Consider the following 15,640-nt stretch of genomic DNA (forward strand, 5'->3'; position numbering starts at 1 on the left):
CTTAGGTGATCATTTTGCAGTACATTGAAACATTGAATCATAGTGTTGTACCTCAAACTAATATAATGTATATATCAATTAAACCTCCATTATGTAAAAATTTTAAAATGTAAATTGTAGAAAATATGCAAGCTCAATTTATATATTTATATAGACTTCTATTAGGGTTAGAAATAAAAATATACAAATAATTGCAATAGTTACATTTTAAGTAAATAATAGCACATCATGGTATTTTGCAAGAATGGGAAAGTAAAGGTAATGCTAAGAGTGAGATGCCAGGGGAATCAGAATTACTTACTTTATGTTTTTTTAGAAAAATTTACAGTTAATTAGATTTGTCTATTGTTCTCTGTATGTTAAAACTGGGAAAACTGAACAGAACAGAATCCTTTCAATTTTTACTGAAATCTTTTAAAATAAAGCCTAGGTATAATCAACTGATAACACGAAGATTTCTGACTAGAAATCCTAAACCTGCAAAATACGTTACAATTCATGTTAGTTTTTTCCCTAACAGACAACAATTTTTTGAAGGCCTGAAGATTTTGACCTAGCTTTCTTGTTTTGAACCCGTTTTATTTCTCTTAAGGCTGAATATGAGAAACAGTTCTTCTTTTATGCTATGCACTTCACTTCCTTTCCTCCAGTTAATTCCCACTGCTCTCCATTTCCAGTACAAACACATCTGCTATGGGCGATTCTGGCCTAGGAATGCCTCTACTGATACTGAATTCTCACAAGGGTAACTCTTCAAAAGTTAATATAACTACTATGAATCGCATTTTGATACAATTTATATTAGATATAATTTAACTTTTCCCTCAATATTGTATTATTTTTTCTTCTTGTTTTCTCTTTAACATTAAGCTACATTTGTTTTGAATCTTACAGCTGACAGTTGACTTTTTGATTAGCCACAGGAAAAATACAACTGCAACTTCATTTCTATTAATTAAAATTCACTTGGTTCAGTAAGTGACAGAGTAACATCAAATATCTATATGGTGGGTTAATATGGAGATCTCTTGCTTTGCTCTAATCTTACATGTAACAAAAGGGTCCTTAGAGATACTTCATTGAGACCTTACTGATAGAAGGCTCTGGGAGCTCCTGGTTGACTTTGTTGATAGTTGACATGAGGAAGCTTTGGTTGAAGGTTAGAGGTGCCTACTAACCACAACTCAGCTGGGCAGAAAACCTGCTGAAACTAAACGGCAACAGAGATTACAAATACCTCTTGTCTGGTGAACTGAAATAGACAACTCTAAGCTGGAAACAGTGATTTAAAAACTAAACACCAACTGAGCCAGTTGGTTGCAGCAAGGTCTTTTACACCGGAAGTGCTGCAGGTTTGATTCCTGGTCAGAACACATAACCCAGGTTGCAGCTTGGCTGGCTCCCTATTCTTGGCACATATGGAAGGCAACTGACTGATGTCTCTCTTTCACTCTCTTTCTCCTTTCCTCTCTCTCTCTCTCTCTCTAAAATAAAAAAAAAAAATTCTTGGGAGAGGATAAAAAAAAAGACACCAAAACCACACATCTTCAAGAAATTCTGCCTTGGATTAGATATTACAGTGATCAACCTGAGTGAAGGTTGTATTCCAAACAATTGTTTAAATCGCAGAACAAACACATGTGTAGGAAATAGAACGTAGAAAGTTTGGACATATTGGGCTGTGTTCTTCCCATCGTATAGCTGCATAGGAAAGTCAAGATGTCCCTCCAGCTGTGAGGGTGCCCCCCTAGGGGGCTGAATAGGAACAAAAGCCAGAGCAGAGGGGGTGGGGAATTCGCAAGATTCCAAGAGGATTATAGAAAATTGAGGACAAAGTTGTGTTCTGTCTTCTTCCTCTTCCTTAGTGAATAAAAACTGACCTTCCAAAGCCAATTCCGAACTAGGCCAACAAGCCTTCAGTTATTTTCATGACAAGTGAAAGTGAAAATCTGTTCTTATGAAGTCGGTGTGGGTTTTGTGCCATAGTGTATGTCCAGAAATACAAGAAAGAAACAGAAAAGAATAATGGATATACTGACAGCATATCTAGATTTTTCACTGAAAACAGGAAGAACAAGAATGGAGCTGATGTCTTTGAGAATAACTAACAGAAGTGGCTAAGAAACAGCAGGTCCTCATCATACCGCTGAGGCTCTTAAGCTGGAGTCCACAGAAACTTTCAACTGTCAAAAGCCTGAGAAGGAAAGTAAGCAAGAAGCAGTTTACTCCACTCATGAAAGTTTTTGGAAAAGCTGCTCACTGAGAGTTCCATGAAAATATGTTTTTCTACTTTTGAAGAGTAGATGATACTCTACCTAAATGTCTATTGTTTAACAAAAAAATGTATAATTTTTGTGGCAAATTCCATGCATCCTGAAAGGAACTGCCTTTTCTTCACTAAGTATCGTAGAATCTGCTGTTTTGCCTTCATAAAGATTACTTTTCGGACCTAGTTGACAAGAGGGCTTGTTACCAGTGGTGGGTAAAGGATGATGATGTTGCTTGTAACAGCAGGATGATGGACAGGCTACAACTCCCTACATTTGCTGGGTCTGATAAGAGTTCATAAGAATTCGAGCTTGATGAACAGGAGGTTGTCCCTGATGAATGTGACTCATAGGCAAATACACGTACAAAGAGGTTTTAGTGGTGGCTGTATCAGCTCCAAAGTCATTGTAGTCTTGGCAAAGAAAGGAGCCCAGGTCGCCCCCATGTGCAATAGGATCTCTTTGAAACACCAGCCTGAGAAAGGGAAGTGTGGGTAACTATTAAGTAGTAATAACATTGTTTAGTGCTGCCTTTCTGACTGTTGGAATGCAGTTCCCTCTTTCATGTTTTTATGTCTAAGAGAGTTCAGAGGATATTTAAAAATGAATTTTATTATTCTCATCCATAGCATTCTGCAGCATCCATGTAGTACCTCTGATTCTACAACAGAAGGCACTCTCTACAGTGGTTTATACTGCTTGAGTTATTGCCCCTGCCCTGACATGGAGTAGCTACTGCATTGCAGCTACACCTGCCTGGCACTTTATGGGAAAGGTCCTTTCTCTGCCTGTCTTGGCTGTGCACTGGGCCACCCTCTCTCAGGTGGCCTCTTAGGTCGGAGACCAGAACAAAGCCAGCTTTGTTCCCTGCTCCACTTCTGATAATGTCATCTCTTTCACCAACACTGTCCCTGTCAACATGGCACATTTTGTGCCAATTTTCAAGTAGCCTTTGCTATGCCATAGACTCTTATAGGCTTTGCCAAGATGCCAGTTCCCTGCCCCAAAGCCAGATGCTGAAAGGAAGAGTGATAATCTCTCTATTACTCCCCAAATCCCAGAGGCCATTCTGCAGCCAGAAAACCTCCCTTATTTCCAACCTATCAGACTAAAGCATTCCCAAATCTCCTAGTTCTTCCCAGCACTTAGTTCAGTCCACACCAAGAAGCAAGTCTATGGCCACGATCCAAATGTAATATGAATAAAGCAAGATATAAATTAAATGGCCAAAAGCAATATAAGTTGCTTAAAATAAGCCTCAAGAGGACTATCGAATCTCTATATTTTCTTCTTTATATTTTATTCAAGAAATTTATCATCAAATAAATGAATCTTGAGTTTCTTTACTATAAAACATAAAGTAGCTATTAAAATGAGGAAGGAAGTGCCTATCAAAGGGATATCCAATGACCAATAGTTGAATAAATAAATAAATGAACAAATGAAGACCTATTTAGATTACACACACATGGCATGCAATAACCTTAAATTTTCCAAACACTTTTCAACATGTTCTCCCCAAATTATTTTTACTTATCTTACATAACATTGTATTTGCATTTCCTTAATAAATATAAAATTTAAATTCATAGATTTAGTTTTTATTTCTGCTTAATATTTATTATATTTTTCCATTACTATTTAGTCCCCTTGTACCCTTTTCCCCCCAGGAATCACCACACCGTTGTCTGTGTCCATGGGTCCTTTTTCCTTTATGCTCAGTCCCTCAAGCCCATAGATGCTTAATGTGTCTATTCTAAGAAATGATATCTTCTGAATGGTATAAAATATGTTTTCCTTATTTTATTACATCTTTGTATGTAAGTACCTTTTCCCTTCACATTTATTATAGGAAGAATCTGATCTGCAGTTCATCACCTAGAAAAAAATGAGTTTTTGAAGTAAAATAGACACTAATGAATGCAAAGACAGGCTTTGCGGTCCTTCTTGATGAATGGGAATGGAAATGATCAATCAAGCCTATGATTTGGCTTTTATGATATAGATCATCACTCCTATATGGTGATAGCTCCAGTATAGACTTCCTAATCTTGCTCTGTTGCCAGTATGTCACACAGATTATTGTGTAATAGTAAGAATATGATGAACGACACTTACATTTAAGAAGCCTCACATAATTGTATTGATTCTAAAGTTGATGAATGTTGACTCATCTCACCCCATGAGAGAGAGAGAGTAGTAAAGTGCTTCTGCATCAGGTGGAACAGGGGCAGCCATTTTTCCTTACTGTTGTATGAGAATCCCAAGTGTGTGGTGCTTTTATGATTACCTGGGGTGAGGTGGGGAAGGCTTTTGATCTGTAGCCCAGGAGTTGTAGTCACTGGATCGAACTCCAAGTATATATGGTTATTTGAGGAAGGCAGCTCCGGGTCCTCCATGTTAAACATTGTCAAAAAGCCTCTGCTGTTTGTGGTCACCTTCCAGGAAGTCCACTACCATCCCCTCAGAGGTCTCATCTCAAGAAACAGGTCACAGTGTCCAATCCACTGAAGTAACACTGGAAAACTGTAATGGAGAGTTGTAACCTGCCCCATTGTTCTTTTGACATTGTTTCTGTAAGTACAAACTCTGACTAATGTGTAGTTTACAGATAAACAGCATGCTTGTATAAGAATCCTAGGAACTAACTTCAAAAGATACAGACCCTGACCTTCAAGCATCCCAGCTCTGAGAGATTTGCAGACCTTCAGCTGTGGAGCCGGGATGATGTGAAGTCAGTATGATTAAACCAGGATGATGCACACCGGACCAGCACTTGCCTTACTGGAATGGACTGTGCTCGTCTGTATGTAAAGAACTTTTCAACCACTTCCCTCGATCTCTTTGTTCTGTTCCCCTCTTCTCCTTATAAAAACCTCTGCCTCCATTGATATGTGGAGATGCACTTTGAGATATGGGCTCCCCATCTTCCAGGTGTCCAGCACCTGAAAATAAACCACTTTCCCTTTACATCAGCTCCTGCCTCTGCAGTTCTGGCATTCATAATGGCCAGCAGACAGACCTGCATTTGGTTACATGAACATCTGCCATTGCTGCCAACTTCCAAGTAACTCTTCCTTTAATCTATGTGAGCAGGGCAAATCTACCACTTCCAGACTTATTACCAGCATCATTTATTCTGCCAGTATATTATCAAAACAAATCCCTTGGCTAAAGTGGTATTTCCTTGTATTAAAATACAGCCTCTACAATGCAAACCATCTTTTTGACTGAAAAGACCAGACTTAGTTGAAAAATGTTAAAGTCTTTTTGAAAAAGAGGAAAAAACCCTGACAATCAATAGCATGTCTCTATTATCCATACATCCATCCATCTAGCTATTATCTATCTATCTATCTATCTATCTATCTATCTATCTATCTATCTATCTATCTAATCTATCTAGATAAGTGACAGAGGCAGAGAAAGCTAGATAGCAGTAGGAATATACTGGTAAAGAAAAATACAAATTAATATATTGACACTTTATCCTGACACACTGGTAACCTTGTTTATTTAAATAAAACATTTATTTAAACATTTTAAAACATGATCTCTTCGGGTTGCTGTCTTTGGGAAAAGCTAAGATGGGCAAAGGCTCTTCTTATCGCTGGAACTAATGCTTAATGGTTTTTCCTTTTAATATTTAGGAATGAGACTATAAACACAATTTTAAATGTTAGACACAAGATAAACCATATAAAAATAGGGACCTCATGGCAGTTGCTGATATTATGAAGTCACTGAACATTCTTAGTGATGAGTCTAGTAGCCCAGGCAATGGAAATAACTGGAAGGACACTTTCTTTTCAAAAAGACTTACAGTTGTTACATACGAAACATGAGATCTCTACATCTTTCTCTCTATAAATAATATCCTTTCCAAAACTTTCATAATTTTAACATATACTATCCAAAATAGTTAAACATAATTATAAATCAATGAAAAAACACAATTGTTAACTACATAGCATATCCACAGTCATGTATTAATAAGTCTAACTAATTTTTAAACTAGTGTGATGTAAAAATGCCAGGACCTGGCTCAAGATCAAAGGCTAAAACTTTTGAGAACATATGAGATGAACACAGTTATACCTTCATGAAAGGGCTACCCTGGAAAAGAGTCAATGAAACATATGTTTCTTGTTAATTTCCTGAAGAAAGAAATTGTGAAACGTTCTAAACTAAGATGAATAGTCATCAAACAGCTGTTTTTGTGGCAAAAAGTGAAATGGATTCTGGGCTCTTTTACTTTAGGGAAACTTCAGAAGAGAATGTAATTATTAACATAAAGAAAGTGTGATAACTACATTTACCTTTTAATTACATGACATTTTAGTGAAGTCATGGGCTAATTTACTTAATGTCTTATCAGTGCATGAAAATCATGTAAAGTTATGAGATGTGTGTAAGCAAAACATATAAAACGTTCCACTCCTAGTAAATATTCACAAATCTTACAACAGTGTTGCCTGTAGTGTGTTGATTATTTTTGACAAGGTAGCCCTGAGGAAAAAACGAATCTGTGCTATTGATCCACTTACAGTCACATACACAGAACAATTTCTTTCAACTGTTGGATACAGATATACAAAAAGGTAAATAGCTATCAATATGTGTAAAATATAAATGAGGATCAACTGTACAGTCTTACTTTTGGTTAATACAAATTATTGATTGCCTGAAAGTAAAAAAAAAGTAATATTCCATTCCACTTATTTATTTTATAAGTTATTCACTAAGAATAATTTGATGTAGAATGTCTTAGAGTTCTAATTCTACCAAAACATAAATGTAGTGTGCCAAGTTTGATAGAAGGTGAATTACACTTTAAAATTAACTTGTATTACAAAAAATAACATTTTAAAAATCATTTATTCACATAAACAATGAATTAAAGTGGGAGAGAATAAAACCGGTGTTATTTGGAGCATTAATTTAAGCCACATGTATAGGTATTTCCTTACCCCATCATTGTAAGTAACTTAAACACCACAAGTCTCAAATGGAAAATGAAAATAATTTCTAAGTTCTCTGTAATATATATATTGAAATTTGTGGAAACCTTGAGAACCTTTGCATGAAAGCAAGAGCCATGTTTAAACTATTTATGACTTATCCTCAGTTCCTAGCATTGTACTCAACTCATAGTATAAGAACTTACTTAATATTCACTAAAAGAATGAGTAAAACCTGTTCCTTATTCCTTTGGAAATTATCAAATACAGGGGTTGGCAAAAACAGGTTTATAGTTATGAATACACAAAACCCAGAGTTTTTTCTTGTATTATTATAGTCATAACCTGTATGGATTTTCCATGCAAACTGTAAACCTACCTTTGCCTGACCTTGTATTTGAGAATATCTTTGTAAACATATCAAATGCCTGCAAAAGCTTCTTACTTGCACAAGTGTGTATATATTTTTATCACCCTCAGAAAGAATTAGAGTAGAAATGATCTTCAGAATACATAAATTATATAAATTACAAAAAATTATATAAACCCAATATGAATCCCCATTGTACCAAATATTAGCTTTCAACATTACAAGATTACAAGATTCATATTGCATATTAATTTATCTGTATTAATATAAATAATTTGCTTTTTGAGTATTTGAGACCTAGTTGTATGAAGAGGACAAAAAATAATAGGTATTCATTTTTATTGCTACTGCAATTACTATTGTTAACATTGTTCTATAACAAACATTACATAACAGTCGATAGACATAATACAAGGTGAGATTTTATAAGAAAACTTTTTAGGATATTATATTATATGTATAAATACAAAACTTTCAAATAATCTGAGACTGACAAATTTAAGTAGTTAAAAGTAATACCTCCCATTTCTAACATTATAATTTAATTAAGCCTTGGAGTATCCAAATAAAATTCACATTTTATTCTTTTCCTTAAAGGGAACACTGATAACCATTTACATATTCACAGCCTAAGACCCAGTGTGTGCAGAATTAGGCCACCTTTGGGCTGACTCTGTACACGTACTTGTGGACCTAATTCTCTATTTTAAGTACTAGTAAGTGATTGTTTCCATAGATACATAATGACTAATTAGAATAATGAGCTTTTTAAAACCTATTTGTCCCATGGTGTTTAAATAATGAACTCACTTGTCATGCATTATATACAGTCCCTATTTATTTAAAAATAATAATCTTTTGTGCTTTAAATATCAGTGGGGGTTAATGCATAGAGATATGTATTATGGAACTTATATTTTTGTAAGTAATTGTCATAGAAAAATAATTTAATAGACCAGTTGCATGTTCTTTACAACAGTATTTTAAAAGGCCTGATTGTACAAATAGCTATACATTATAGCCATTATATGTTCTCAGTACTTATTAGTTAAATTATTAAGGATTTAATGTATTCTTTTATACAAACCCTATATATCCTGCCAGGCTTTAGATATAATAAAATGAAATTTATTTTTATGGTAAAGATTATGTTTTCCAAAGGAAAGCAAAAATAATAAAAATTAAAAAAACTGGCCATAAATACTAGTTCTCTAATAAAGTAAGCCAGTAAGGAGTCCAGTTCCAGGCTAATATTCTCTATGTTTTCTTTTAGGCCTAAAGATAGGTAATTACTAGTCTTCCCCTGACAGGGGGGATGAGATTGGGGGTGGGAACTGCCCTCTCCACACTAGCTTTGGAGCGTAGCAAATGCACTGTAGTTTTCTAGAGGAAGTTGCCATCAAGGACTGAGCCCCACCTGGACCAGCCATGCACACACACGTAATTGTATTCCCAAGCCAGGCACATCCATTGAGAAGTCTGGACTCAGTGAGAACTGGCTTATAATGATTATAGCAACCGAAATTGTAGTTAAGGCTAGAACATTACTGCAAAGCTAAAGATAAATGAAACTTAATGGGAAGAGTAATCAAATGAACACATGAGTAAAATACCATACAGGATTTTTACCTGATCTAATACTAAATCGAAAGTTTGGAAACTAAATAAAGGCAATAGGAATGCACAGGAGTCAAAATCTGAAGCCCCAAAATGTGAAACACTAGGAAGGCAATCAAGTGTCTAGGAGTAGAAAAGTACCAGAGAACATGACAACAAACTATTCCCAGGAGAAATGGGGACCATTGTAACTGAACAACAATAAAAAATAAACACAACTAAATAAATTGACCAGGAGACTGTACACACACAAAACAAAACAAAAATACAGATTATAGGAAGACATTCGGATAGTGGTGGAGGTGGTAGGGGCACATACAAGAAAAGCAGGCTTTAGAGAGAGCGCATCAGCAGCAAGAAGACTGAAACTGTAAGTATGAGGTACTGGACAGAGCCCCAAGTTAAGGGTCAGATAACCTGGGTTTAGGTAAGACTTCCACACTTGCTATTTGTATCGGTCTGTTCAAAACTTAATGCAAAGGGGACAAAACTAACCTCAAAGTGAGTTAAGAATATAGGAGATATATTCATTTACCAAATTAAGTGGGGTTTGGTAGGGTTGGCTTAAAATACAGCACTTATTTTAGGGACTCAGTTTCACAAGGCCCTAACTTCTCTCCCTCCTCGAAATCTAACTTCTTCTACATTATTCCAATACCTAATATCACCCCTCTTGAGGCGTAGTTACTATGGCATAACCAATCTCTCTTCAAAAACCCAGGTGCAATGGGAAGAGAGAGTCCCTTTTCCTAAAGCTTCAGCAAGTCACAAGGTTCCTTATAATTGGACAGGCTGGATACCACGGTCACTCTTGGTGGATTGCTGTGCATAGTGAACTATGAACTAGTGTGATGGGGAATCTTACTCAAGGAGTGAAAGAAATGATGTGATGTAATATATGCAGATAACCCAGGTGCCAACCCAACATAACCACTTAGTGAATGGAGCCTCTGAACTCTCTTACCTTAATTAATCTGAGTAATTTAAAAAACAAACAAACAAAAAATACTTATCTCTTTAGTACTAGAGAAGAAGCTAGTCCCAAGGAAGCTTACAAAAAGAAGGAAGCTCAATGTTGCAAAATATTGAGCAGGTGATTAACCCGGACATTCTATGTTGTTGAATACAAAGTCAGGATTTTAATGAAATAGCAAGAGGGGGTATTAGGTATTTAAGTATGTAAAAAAAAACAGTCAGAAAGTAGGACTGTAGGTAAAATTAATTACCAGTACCTTACATGTGTCCTGGTTTTTCATCCTTCTCATTTTATGAGATAAACTATGGCATTCTGAGTACATAGAATGTATACAAGGAAACTATTGAAACTTAGAATCCAATCAAAAAGTCAGAAATAAATTGTCTTTACCCAATATTCTGAGTAGAAGACTATTGTAGTACCAGAAGCATAAATCTATATTAATATACTATAGCTAATATGAACTTGAATTATATATTCTTAGATATTGATATCTATTGACCTATTCATGAAACCATTTATTTGCTAACTCATTAATTTATTATTTAAGCAAACATTACTTGGAAACCAATGTATGCTATGTATTCTGTTAGTTGCTGAGAGACATCATTATTTCTCCCTTTAAGAAACTTCCAATGTAGCTCTGGATGGTGTGGCTCAGTGGATTGAGTTTCAACTTGCAAACCAAAGGATTGCTGGTTCAATTTCTAGTCAAGGCACATGCCTGAGTTGCAGGCCAGGCCTTCAGTATGGGGTGCATGAGAGGCAGCCATACATTTTACATTTTATGGAGTGTGGGAGAGATTCACTCATTTGCTAAGTGATGGATGTTCCTCCATGCTCTTAAAAATGGTAAAATTTTGTTGATTTTATGGTTGAGTAATATTCTACTGTACTATGTCAATGGAAATAAGTCAGTCAGAGAAAGACAATACCACATGATTTCACTTATATATGGAACCTAAAGAACAATATAAATGAACAAATAAAACAGAAGTAGACTCATAGATACAGAGAACAGACTGATGATTGCCAGAGGGGTGGAGGGTTGGGTGACTGGGTGAAAAAGGTGAAGGGATTAAGAAGGTACAGATTGGTAGTTAGAAAATAGTCATGGGGATGTGAAGTGCAGCATAGGAAATATGGTCCACAGTATTATAATGAACTGTGTATGGTGCCAGGTGGGTACTAGAAATATCAGGAGGAATACTTTTTGTTAAAGTATATGGTTGTCTAACCAATATTCTACATACCTAAAACTAATACAATATATTATTGAATGTAAACTATAATTAAAAAATAATTAAAAAGTAAAAGATAATAATTTTTTAAAAAGAGTTGGATGTTCACGCATTGTGTTGATATTGCTTATTTTTATAATAAATATGAAATGCCATTTGGGAGTTTTTATACACTATTAAGGATTACTGTAAATAATTAGTTTTGTTTTTTTCTCTAATTGAGTTATAATTTTGAATTTTAGCAAGCATGACATTGTTTCTAGTAAATCAAAATCAATGTTAAAATAAAAATTATAAACTTGTTCTTCATATGGTGAAGAAAATATACAGAAGCATTTTTACTTGAAATGGAAGGCATACCACCATATGTACTTACTTTCTGAGTAAGTTCTTGCATATGACAGTCTAAAATCTCTTTACTTTAATAAACACAATAACATTTATAATCTATTGGCCATGTTTCAGCATTTGTTTTATTTTTGATGTAATAACTCCAAGATACTGTCAATCTATGTATTTAAAATTCATATTAATCCAAATAACAAATGGCATTGTAAGGAATTTGTGAATGTTTTCCACAAATACATTTTTCCTGTATAACTTAAGATAAACCATGGTTATCACTTGTGAAATGAAAAGCAAACCGTATTTATATATTCCTGGTGCACCAGTTAGAATTGTTTTTGACTACAGCTTGCAAAACACACAACCTTGATGCCTGTTTCCTGTTTTAAGAAGGTAAGTAGCAGGTACCTCTCGGAGTCTCTCTTGGCTTTTCCTCACAGCCATGCGTGATGTAGCAGTTAAAGCACTGCAGCCTCACAGGACACCACCCACAGTAACAAAAACCCCTCATCCCCTCTCTCTTAGCAAAATAAATCTGGCCCAAAAGCTTTAAACAAATACTATGTCTCTTTGGTCAGAATTCTATTGTATGCCTATTCCTAGAAAAAAAAAAAAAACATTCAAAAAGAAGAGTAGGAACGTCATGATAGAATTAAGCCCAAAATAATCATCCCCTCAAATTTGGGCTGGGCATTTTACTGTAGAAACTTTATAAATTTGTTAGCAAGTCAGGAAGAAGAAGAATGGCTGTTGGGAAAGCAATCAAATGTGCCTAACTTGCAAATAAACATATAATTAAAAACTCCATGAAAAGGAAATGTATACTATAATGTTTAGTCATATCAAATCATAACTGACAGGCTTTCTGACATAAAACAAGTGTTTCATCATAGACCATGTAGTAAAAAAGGTGTTTTTCTGTAGGTTAACAATGGAATTGAGATAATAACTTGCTTTGAGAGGGTGCTCCAAGTCAAAGAGGTGAAGAAGATAACTGCAAATATGAAACCAAATGAAATAGTCCAAAAATAAGGTAATCCAAGTTTCCATCTGGTATTATCCCCACATGGTCTGTCCACAGTATTTATGGCATACAAAAAAAAAACAACCAAAAAACAAACCCACAAGTATCCTACCTAACACATTATAATGGAAATGTGGTCTCAATATTTCAACTGAAAAAGAGCATGGGTTTAGAAAGCAGGATAGTTGGATCCTAAACTCAGTGGATACTTATAATCCTACTTGATCAGTAGCTCTGTGAAAGCACAGTCTGCATTTCACCCAGGTTTCACCTCTAATAGCGCCCACCCACGATTAGCATATGGCTGTACCTAGGACACCACTGTCAGAATGCATGGAACCTGTAGTAATAGAGATCCCCCTCTTGCATCTTGAGTTAAGTTAAAACCTTGGGAAATTGTTTTCCTGTCTTTGCAAATAACATTTAAAAATAAATACCAATATGCACAGAGGAACGCTGGTACTGTCTATGCCTCTTTGAGTAAGCTGGATGTTAAGAATACTTTTAAGCCCTGGCTGGTGTAGCTCAGTGGATTGAGTGCAGGTCTGAGAACCAGAGGATTGATGTTCAATTCGCAGTCAGGGCACATGCCTGGATTGCAGGCCAGTTCCCTGCAGGCCAGTTCCCTGCAGGGGATGTACCAGAGGCAACCATACATTGATGTTTCTCTCCCTCTCTCCTTCCCCTCTAAAGATAAATAAAATCTTAAAAAAAGAATACTTTCAGATGGCAATTTTTACTATACCCAATTTTTATGCACTTTTCAATAGGGAAGATATGCTTATTTCTGGATGGTCAGCATTCATTTTAACATTCCATCAACACCTTGTTTGGAGAAATTACTATTCCTCCTTGGGCAAGTCAAAGGATGGGTATGTAAAGTGACATAGGCAAAATCTCCCTTAGAATACAGATCTGGGGCTTGAAAATCGTTACAGATGTTAATAATAGCACGATCTGAGTGTTCTTGTTTAAAACTTTATGATGATTTTATTTCCTTTCTCATGTGATGCCTGTTGGATTTGAGCCTAGATCCCCAGTCTACTTTCAGTTCTGTAAACTTCCAATATATCTGTTTGTGTTTTAAAGTTCCTTTTCAGTGAAGAAATAAAGGTCAATTTTTGTTGCTTTTACCTTCCAAATGTATTGATGGTTTTGTCAAAATATTACTTTTCACTAAGGAATATACAGCCTGAATATAAGAATGATAAAAGTATGCCCCCTCCTATGGGGTTTATTTAATTATTTGTTTTAAAGATTTTATTTATTTTTTGAGAGAGGGGAAGGGAGGAAAAGATGGAGAGAAACATCAATCGGTTGCCTCTTGCTCACAACCCAACTGGAAATGGAACCACAGCCCAGGCCTGTGCCCTGACCTGGAATCCAACCAAAGACTTTTCTCTTTGTGGGATGATACCAAACCAACCAAGCCACACTGGTCAGGCCTCTGAGATTTACTTTGTAATTGTGTTACCATTATTGTCAAATCCTCATGCAAATGTTTAACATTTAGGAAGAGCAATAGTCATGTGTGAGGATCAACTTGTGTAATAAAAAAGGTAAAAGTAGAAATAAATCTTTTGAAAATGCATTTAAAACATCATATTTCAGAAGCAAAGCTTCATAATAAAAGGCCACAGATTTTCAATACACTGAATCTCAATTTATTGGATTCTTTCCTTCTGTAGTTTCATCAATATTAGGCTTATAAATATTAATGGCATATTACTATGTGTATTATATATGGTAATGCATATTGGATTTCTTTCAACTTGTTTCTAAATGCTCTCCAAATACTTTAAATTTCTTGAGGACATCTATTAGTAATACAAAAATAATAGGACTCAGGAGAGTCCTCACGAATCTTCTTGTATTTTAACCTATACATATAGGGGTGTAGGTGTAAGGCCCGACTTCTGTTATATTCATCAGCTGGTACTTGCCCCACTTAGCATGAATTTAGGTAATATTCTCAGCCTTGGGACTATAATAATAATTGCTTTCATCAGTCCAATCTTATCAAAATTTCATTTGTAATTCAAATGATAAAAATAATTAGCTTTTTTTTAAAAGCACATTTCAAGGCCACTCAGACTTCTGAAGAAAATTACTCTTTTCAGTCATCTCTCAGATTCTGTGTGTGTGTGTGTGTGTATATATATATATATATATATATATATATATATATAATATTGTAAATATATATATTGTAAATATATATATTATATTTAAACTTTAAAGCTTATTGATTATTCATTTTTTCTTTAGTTTTGGCTCACTCTTTTTCTGTTGCTTAGAGTATCATAATCATGACCCCAACCCTCACTGGGACCTGTTGCTTTTATCCAGTAAAGAACAAATATTGTAATGGTCTTTCTCTCCTCCACACCTGACCACCCTGCAAAAAAGAACATTAGTTAATGCGATGGGTTGCCCACCAGCATATACAAATTCAGAGCTCCAGGGACCATGGACCTGAAGTTTAGGGGTATTTCCAGAAGAGAGCATCTTTGCATTTTTTTGCTACCATAGCCCAACAACTTATATAGATTAAAGAATTGGGAATAAAAGAAGTCATATAAAATCATAACTTTGCTTCAATTTCTCCCAGGCAATCACCACATAGCTGCCAATACAACTCATTAGACAGAGATTCTTTCTGAAGAAGGAATATAAAAGAATGTAAGGCCTACTAATTTTAGATCCCTAACATAATTGTATTTTCTACATTTCTTATTATTTATTTTCAGTTAAATATTAGATTTGAAATGTGAAGATCCACTTCTTCCACAGATGGTAATGAAACAAAACTTTAAGTATTGTTCCATTATTTTAAGAA

This window comes from Artibeus jamaicensis, unplaced genomic scaffold (assembly GCF_021234435.1).
Source record: "Artibeus jamaicensis isolate MK-2021 breed Jamaican fruit bat unplaced genomic scaffold, CSHL_Jam_final scaffold_916, whole genome shotgun sequence".
NCBI lineage: Eukaryota > Metazoa > Chordata > Mammalia > Chiroptera > Phyllostomidae > Artibeus > Artibeus jamaicensis.